This window comes from Equus caballus, chromosome 4 (assembly GCF_041296265.1).
Source record: "Equus caballus isolate H_3958 breed thoroughbred chromosome 4, TB-T2T, whole genome shotgun sequence".
Lineage (NCBI taxonomy): Eukaryota > Metazoa > Chordata > Mammalia > Perissodactyla > Equidae > Equus > Equus caballus.
The window spans coordinates 86,740,752-86,749,996 of NC_091687.1; the positions used below are offsets into that span (position 1 = coordinate 86,740,752).

Consider the following 9,245-nt stretch of genomic DNA (forward strand, 5'->3'; position numbering starts at 1 on the left):
ACAGTTTCATAAGGAAGCCTGGTTATAAGACAGTAAAACCTCATTAACTCTGACCACTAATTCCGAACTTGAGACCAAGTCCACATGGCTGGGCTGACCCTTAGCATATCCTTTCTGACAGAGCACAGGATAAATGGATACGTGAAGGAGAGATGTTTAAGGGGAAAAGGAAGGGGACCTGTTGTTCTCCAAAGACCAGCCTTTCTTCATTACACCAAGCTTCCTCCCAGGTACTTAAAACACTTAAGAGAATAAATGGTTTTCAATTATAGACGAACATAAAATCAGCCCATCTGTTATTTACAATGCATCCTTACCTACTCAGTGGCATTAACCTAGTCCCACTTGCTATACAGTCCTGGAAATAATAAAATTGAGTTTCTTTTCCAAGTATTCATGTTTGCAATAATTTTTAGTCTCCTTAGCATCTCATAGGTCTGTTTAGAGCTTTAAGTTAAGGAAAGGTTGGGGGATGAATAGTAGTGAGGCAAGAATTAGTTTTGTTTAGTGGATGAATGGACTTTAATGGAAAATGAGAGGTTCCATTTTGGCTATTATTATTATTGGGGAGCTCACTTGAATTTTTGCCCAAGTTTTCTCCTCTGCAACATAGAACTAACAGCACATGGCCTCTCTAAAGCTTGGTTTTCTTGCCTGTAAAGGGGTGCCAGAACCTGCCATGCAGCACACACAGAAAGCACAGTACTTGACACAGGGTGAGTGCTCAGTCAATAGGGGCTATCATTGCTAATCTAGTCAGAAACTCACTTTCCACGAAAGCAGAGCAACTTCTTCCATATTTGCTCAGTTGGTGAGGTTTTCACTAAATTTAGTTTGTCACTTTAAAATCAACATCCGAGCTACTTATAAAATATTGAAATATTGCAGTTATTTCAAAATCTGATGGGCCAGCCTGGTGGCATAGTGGTTAAAAGTTCACACAATCTGCTTCGGTGGCCAGGGTGTGGACCTACACACAACTCATCAAGGCATGCTGTGGTGGAGTCCCACATACAAAAAATAGAGGAAGGTTGGCACAGATGTTAGCCGAGGGACAATCTTCCTCAAGCAAAAAGAGGAGGATTAGCAACAGATGGTAGCTCAGGGCCAATCTTCCTCACCAAAAAAAAATTTTTTTTTTAAATCTGACTGTCATAAAAATCACAGACTCTTGAGGACTAGAAAGTTAATTTTCCCTTTTAAATTCTAAGGAGAAATATATTTGAAAGTTTGTGAAAAACTACATAAATTCGATTTCATTGTATGATCTTACATTGTCTAATGTTGCTCTTATGCAATTCTTGTCAGCTTTAATCTAAACTCATCACAGTTGAAGTCTATGAGTTTTAAAGAAAGTTTTGTGCTATGGAGCCAAATAACTCTACTTCATGTTCTGTGCTTGATTTAAAATAAAACAGTTTTTCCCTCAAATTGACCTTCCTCTGGGGTTTGGTACAAACCTCGCCTGTGCTGATTCACTTCTCCAAGACGGCGTGAGGTCTGCACTCCTGTAACTGACCTCTGAAGGGAGCAGACACCTTGCACTATTTCTGAGCCCACGGGAGGGGCTTTGAAACCTTTGAGGAGGCTTAACCATTAACCCTCGAAGCCCTTCCTGTTTACGCCCTCCCAGCCCGTCCTAAGTACATGGTATGGTCTACATCATTAGCACTTCTATCAACAGTCTTTCAGCCTGCTGGGGAGAGTGGATAGCTCCCTAACAACGCTCTAGCTGTTTCCTGAAAGGCCAGTACTAAGGATAGCTCCTCAAGGGCCAGGGCCCTGAATTCTGCTGCTTTTTATTTTCTACATACCTTCTCTGTACCAAAGTCTCAAGTGCCTTACAGAGCATCTCATTGAATTTTCATACATCCATCATTTGCTCTTGCATAAAAGAGAAAAGAAGACTCAGAGAGATTGAGTATGACCCAAACCCTAAGCTAGGAAGTGGTACCACAGGCAAAATCCTCAGGCCCCCCAAGGTGGGTCCCATCCTATGAGAAAGCCCCCAGTGCTGCAGAGACTGGCTGTGACGACACATGGGAGGGTGGAGGCCCCGCCTCTCTACCGAAATCTTTCAGAAATGTGTATATCTTCAATGGTTAGCTTTTTAAGAAAAATAATGTACCAATTAGGAGGGGACAATCTGGGGGCATTTCCAGGGCAGGGTGATTTCCGAAACTCTCAGAGGGCTGATAATATCAAATACATCTTGTCCAAACACCTCTGCCTCAAATCAGGTCTCCTGGTCAACCTGATGCCAAAGAGAACAAACCCACCAAACCAGGTGGACTCTCTCAGGGTCTATCATCACGTCTTCCTCCAGCACTGGCCAGTGCCTTTAAGACGTGATAAGGTAAAATCCTCACTAAGGAATATCATTAGCCAAGAACGGTAATTTTTTCTCATAAAAAAGCCAAATAGCAGTCGTATGCAGGATTCCATTCAGTTCTTTATCAAAAAGATTAGGCTGAATATTGTCATCAACTCACAAAATTGCAAAACCAGCCATTTTACTTGAAACCACCCACACTTGCAGCTATTTGATGGTTGTCTTGGAAAATGCATCATATTCGTCTATCCTCTCCTGTGCCATAACATGTGTGCGTAGCCCTGGAACCTTGGTCGGGGCAGAGTGAGGATGGGCCAGACAGAGCCCTCCCCTGGCACAAAGGCCTGGAATTGGGTCCTTGTCTGATAGTCACTGCCTGGTGACACTGCACATGTCACTTTACCTCCGTGTGCTTCCATTTCCTCATCTGTGAAATGAGCGAGATGGAGCATATGATCTCTAAGGTGTCTTCCAGTTTCCCATTCAGAGATTCTATTATTTAATAATAAGAGAATATGAGATTATGCCCAAACACCAGAGCAAGGCTTTGCCAACTGAACACAATAACTGATTCTGTGCGCAAGCTGAGTGACTTTTCCCATCAGTGAAAGAGGGTCATGAAAGCTCTTCTGTACAAGCAAGCCCCATATTAAGAAAATCTGATACATGAGAAGCTCAACTTACTAAACAGATAAATTAGAAGGTGATTATTTGCATTACAAAAGAATTCACCGCAGGTTTCCTTTAAATAGCTAAATCCTCTCGTGCATTTAAAATACAATCTGATTCAGTAGAATTCAATTTGTGCAGTTTTTTTCAATAACACAGCTATTGCACAAAAAGACCATATTTAAAGTAATAAGAAGCCACTTTTATAGCGTGTTCCTTATAGAAGAGGAAAAGGGGGTGAGACTAACATTTATGGAATGCCTATAGTGTGTCTGGAGCCTCACACACATTATCTCCTTTCCTTCACAAAATACATCTATGAGGTTGGCATCATGGCCCCCATTCAGGATATGAGGAACCTAAAAACAGAAAGACTATACGAATGTGTCTAAAATCTTAGGTCAGAATTCAAATGCAGGACTGCTGCTACGTTCTTTCCCCTTCTCCTCACCCCCTGGGTGCAGGAGACTATAATGGGTATCGAGCCAATCCTGATCTGATAACATAGACTCTGAGTGTGGTGTCCTGGGTTCCGAGAAGTCCCTGATTCTAATCTCACTCCCCCCAATACTCACTGTATGGCACTGGGCAAGTTACTTAACCTGGTGTCAGTATCTATGTTTCTAAAAAGGAATGATTCTTGTCCACCTCCCAGGGTTATGAAATCAAATGATATAATGTATGTAAAAGTACTTTATAAACTGCCAAGTGTGGTAAGGAAATACAGGGATACTATTAAACAGTTCTAGAACTCAAATATTTTCCTGGTGTCTTGTGCTTTGAAGACCTAAAAAAACCACTTTCCCATTACACTCAGAGCTGGTCAGACCTTCACACATCACATGTCCAAGGCATCAAAGGAAATTGAAGGAAAACTGGAAAGAAGCACACAAGAGGAAAAGTCAATGGAAGTGCAATACCTGACCTGGAGAGCTGAAGGTCATGGACACTTGGAGCATCTAAAAGGCTTTTCTGAAGAAAGTGGTGACAAGATATTCTTCTGTAGTGAAAAGAGGACAATAGGAAAGCTTCCCAAATTGTATGCAGGATATAATGCCGAGCTTTACCACTAAGGATCATGACCACTGGCAAAGTTAGCCAATAAACAGCCAGCAGATTTCTATCTTTAGGCATAACCTGGCCTGGGAAAGCACAAAACTGGCAACACATGTGCCCAACAATCTGCACGTATTCTTCTTGGGCCTCCCCTACATCTTCCCACTTCAGCTCACCTGTTCCCTCCCTGCTCCTCCCTCAGGGCTGATGTGTCCCACAGGTCACAATCCTAAGATCTGGTTTTCTCACAACCTTGGCCCTCCCCAGGGAGTGAGCAGATTCATTAACAGCCCTCAAAACCTGAAGATGTATTACTGCCACCCCCTAACTGAAACATCTACATTTGTAAAATGATTTCCAGGAGTTCCATAATTTCTTTACCAAAGAAATCTCTCTAATTGTGGTTAAGACTGGCAATGTAACAAGCGAAAGCTGGGAGTTATCAATCATGAGTCAGGAGCTTCTCAGCAGTGCCCCTCAAATCACTCCAACAGCAATGCCCACCACTCAGAATGCACGTCCTGGGATAAGAAGGTATCATGCTCAAGGTCCTTAGTCAGTGAGGGAGTTCATCTCAACTTGTCAAAGCACCAGGTAGAAAGGAAAATCAAAGAAAACAACTCGTTGAGCCAAGAAAGAAAGAAAGAAGGGAGGGAGGGAGGGAAGGAGAGAGAGGAAGAAGGAAAGAAAGAGAGAGAGGAAGGAAAGAAGGAAGGAAGATGAAATTTAAATCCCCAGCAGACAGAAAACCTGCTCGCTCTTGGGATAGAAACAATAAGATCCAGCTGGCTCTCTGTCCACATCCTGTCCTGGAACAGCATGGAGTGACCATCCCTCCTGAGCAAACCACACGTGTGAGTCTGACGACGTCCAAACAGGTTCTATCAAGAAAACAGCAGCAGTTTCCTGAAACTTTGCAAGCCAGCCTGGTTGGCAGGCACAGAAATGTGGTCAGGTCTTTGCTGTGGGTCCAATTAAGAGAGAAATCCATGCGACATCTTCTTTTTAAGACACTGAAACAGAACAACTCCACTCACAGGACTAAAGCAAGATCCTCTTTATGTTGGGCATTCTAACCACAGGAAGAAGACAGTGGGAAAGAAACTTGGGAGGAAAAATACCATTGCTACCATGATGTGCTACCATGATGCTACCAGAATACCGTGTGTGCACTATTCTGTGCCTCATGCCCTGAAGACAAGAGAACATTCTTACACAAAGATTGTCAGCTGGGTTGTTTGCTGCATAAATACCAATTAAACAAGCCCCTCAGCAGCTCCAAGCTGCCCAGTCAACTTTGAAAAGAGCACCTCTCTCCAGACCTCTAACTTTCTCCTGCACTCATTGGAATTCAATTCATCCTTTTATCCATTCCCTTGGGATTTAGATGTTTTTAGAATTATTCAAGTAGTCATAATTTGTAAAGGGAGCATGGACAGACAGAACTAGCTAGCACAAACCAAATAGCATAAACTGAGCCCAAATAACAGTATAGAGCTGTGTTCTCAGCATCTACTTTATTCTGGGTAAATCTTCTCCTAGAGAGCCTCCCTTCAGCTATGTCTCACCACATCCCTGATTTAAAAGCAAGAATGTAGTCTTCATCTCAGGTATAATGCAACCTGTAGTTGACTCTGAAATGGGAAAACTACATTTAAAAATCTTACTTCATTTTCCCTGATGGATATAGCTTTTCTCTTCAAAATTATCAAACCACATATTTTCAAAAACCAGGCAATGAATTTCACACAGCTGATTCTGTCTCCTGCAGAGATCTTTCAAGACATTATTCACAAGCAAGTGACCAAGGTAAACTAAAGTGGTTTCTGTAGCCATTTGCAATTATTGACAAACAATTTCATAACGGAAAATGGAAATTACAGTCAAGTGCTATAAGCTGTTTATCCAAGATCTACCTGCTGGTGGCTCTTTTTCTCTTTTTACGTTTTCTGTCAAGCGAAATACAAGCTATCATCGGAATGCATTTCTCCCGTTTATGATATTTCTTGTCAATATCTCCACCACCAACACCGTTTTCCCGTTCTGTCACTTGGCAAGATTTGTATTCAATAGCTCAATCGCCGTAGTGGCAGAGACCGTAGTATATTCTTGGGTGTTCGCGAGACTCCCACGCCATCAGGTCTGCGGGAAAGGATCACCCCCAAATGGCAAATAGGGCATTCCCTCCCGGCGGGATCAGCTTCGGGGACTGAGGGGTTTGGGGCTTCTGCAGCTGGCGAGTGGGTCTATTTTCACCCCCACCATCCTGGGCGCGCACTCTCTGATCCCAAGCTCTGAGATTTGAGCGACCAGGGAAACAATTCTTCAGGGAAGCGTGGGGGTGCCGTCTTGCGCAGTTGGGTGACTCGCACGCCCCTCTGCATTTCATTTGCACCAAGGGAGCGTGTCAGACAGAGGGGCTTGGGAGGAGGAGATTCTATTTTCACCAACTGTACAAACCTCAAGGGATCTCGGAGCTGTTTGACAGAGCAGATGGGCTCGCTCTCGCCGTGGCTCAGAGGGTTCTCAACCTCTACCTCTATCTCAGCCCGCAGCCACTCACCCCGCCCCTGCTCCCACTCCGCTCTTCCCCGCCGCATCTTCCTTTTTCTTCTCGGTTCCTTCGGCTGTTGACCCGGGCTCTGGGTAGACCTCAGAGCCTTAGCAGAAGTACCTGGTCCCTCTTGCCTTTCCCGCGCTGCCCGGGTATTCCGGCGCCGCCCCAGTCCCCCCGCGCGCCCGGGGATCCAGCCACTGCGCGCGGTCGGGCCAAGAGCGCCTCCGCTCCGGCCGCACCTGCGGCCCCTGCCGCCCCGAGCGCCCACGCCCTGCACTCGGCCGCCCAAAACCGGGGCCACGCTGGCCGCAGGTGCTTCGGAGGAGTGGTCTGGAGCATTTGCCTTTGCTTTTTTAATTCAAGATCACCAAGACCATTCCTGCTCTGCCTCCCTATCCCCCCTCCCCCCGCCCAACAGGACACGGAACTCCAGTGTTTTCCCGAAAGCCACAAAAGGGGGGCGCGGAAATCCCAACCTCGCGGGGCTCACTCGGAGAACGCAACTCAAGGCAGACGTACGCAGTGCGGGGATGTGGAGTCTCGAGACCCCCCAAACCGCTCAGCTTCTCCTGCGACCCCCTTCTTCCTTAGGTCTTGGTTAGACATTCATCCAACCCCACGCTCCGGAAGGCGGGGGTTCCCCCAACTCATCCCGGAAGCCTCTAACTTCGGAAATCCCTCCCGTTAGATTCGCAGAACGGAGGTACCTCGTCATCTCGGCGGGGCAAGTCCGGATTCCGCCAGGGCAGGTCCAGGAGGTCACCCAGGGCAGGCAATCCGAGGAAGAGCGCTTTAAAATCCTGCCGCTGCACGCCCCATCAGAGCGCCCTAGGCGCGCCTGCCCCTTCCCGTCACCCTGCAGTCTCCCATTCGCCGACTAAACTTTTAGGGGATCACATCTCTAAGCCCGGGGGGTTCCTAGCTAAGCCTCCCTCTTTTCTGAACCTCTTCAGTGGAATGTAATCACGGGAAGACAAGAGGGGTGGCTGCCTTGTTCTTTGCAACGTAAAATCAACAGTCACCCAATCAAGCTCCGATGCCCGGCCAGCCCCTCGCCCCCTGGTGCCCACTTTCCCTCGCCCCCCATCCCCATCACCTCCGCCCGCCAGTTCGCTCCCAGTCTCCGGGTGTGCAAGGCCATCTACTCGTGCCCAGGAAAAGCAAATCACTAAAGTGATCTGAGAAGGAACGGTGCACCTGGCTGTCCACTGAATGGTTTTAGAAAAGAAAACGGAAAGGGGAATAAAATAGGGGAAATCCTTTTTCCTCAAGCACAGCGTTTGGGGGGAGTGAAGGGAGGGCGCGTTTTTTTTCCTGTGGTTTGGCACTTGCTTTCCTCTTTTCCTCTCTCTGCTGCTCGGCGAGTCTTACCCTGCTCCCCGCAGAGGGCGCGGTGAGGAAGCCCGCGGGGGGCCCGCAGCTCCATGTCAGCGCCGCTGCCGCCGCCGCCGCCGCGCGAGGCGAGCACCGCGGCCGCACTTGTGGCTGGTCTCGGGCTGAGGGGGCTGCGCTGGCCCAGCCGGCGCCAAGTCTCTTCCATGTGAATAACAAATACTCCCACCGGCGGCCGCGATTGGTCTGCGCGCGGCGCCTCCCGATCCTCCGCCCGCGGCCATTCACCCGGCGCGGCGCGGGGAGCCGCGGCTGGGATCGCGCCCGGGATCGCCAATCGCTTCGCGCCAACCAGCCACCTCGGGAAGCAGGAGGAGGAACCCCGAGGGGCGGGAGCCCCTGGATTTCGGTGTCACCGAGCTGCCCCGGCGCGGGCAGGGAGAGGGGCGCTCGGCTGGTGGATTCCACTCCGCGCTACATCACCTCAGCCGGCAGCGACCCAGGGACCAAAAATATCAATACTAATAAAAAAAAATCCCCCCCGCCTGCCCCGCCCCCAGCAAACAAGGGAGGACACAAAGACTTGGGGGAGGAGGGAAGAGTGGCGGGGAGGGTAGGAAGAAGTGGGAGCGGACAGAGGGAGGAATATGGCTGTGAAGGAGCTGAGCAGCTCCGACTTCCTGACGAGCCCGGGACCCACGCGGGGAGGCGCCGCACGGAGGCCACCAGGAGCACGTAGTCAGCACCGCGAGCCTGGGGTCCTCCTTCGTGAGCACAGCTGCGAAAAGGGTCACCGTGAAGAATACGTGGTAGACGACCGGTGTCCCGCCGGACGCTTTCTTTTCGGGGATGCTCAAAGTAAAGCCCGCCAGCCGCCCGGTTCCCCTGCAAAGTTTGCCGCACGCCGCGCTGCTGATCAGCCATTTGTCCTGCCCCGCAGCTCGGGCAGTCTCCCCCGCCCCGGTCCCCGCGGGTCTCGGGGGGCTCCTTCCACCGAGCCCCCGGAGCTCGAGGTTGGACAAAGACGGTCCCACTGGGGGCACTGCGCAGAAGGGGGCGCGGGCGGTCCCGGTGACTGTCATTTTACTGCGCTGATTCGAGGAGCCGCAGCCGGGCAGCTGCTCGGGTCCTGAGGGGAAAGCTCCCGATTGCCTTCGCCTCCAGCCGATGGAGAGCCGCCGGGCTTTACGTGCACAGTCCCGCGGCCCTCCCCACCAGTTATCGCCCGGGCACCCCGCACCTGCCGGGGCGAGAGCTAGGGGCCACCCTCACCGCCCGGCGCCGGGGAGCTGCGGCCTC

General features: G+C 49.4%; 1 protein-coding gene across 6 annotated transcripts in view; it reads right to left on the reverse strand.

The window, feature by feature from the left end:
• The window catches only part of GRM8 (glutamate metabotropic receptor 8), a 710,606-nt gene extending 702,208 nt beyond the window's left edge, over positions 1-8,398 (reverse strand). For 3 of the 6 annotated variants that reach the window (XM_023639609.2, XM_070265030.1, XM_070265032.1), the window contains exon 1: positions 7,986-8,355. The gene's annotated coding sequence lies outside the window, so the exon portion shown is untranslated. Of the gene's footprint in view, positions 1-7,321; positions 7,590-7,985 lie in introns of those variants that run through there. The other 3 variants (XM_023639611.2, XM_023639610.2, XM_070265029.1) reach the window with 3 other exon arrangements.
• Positions 8,399-9,245: the final 847 nt, after the last annotated feature.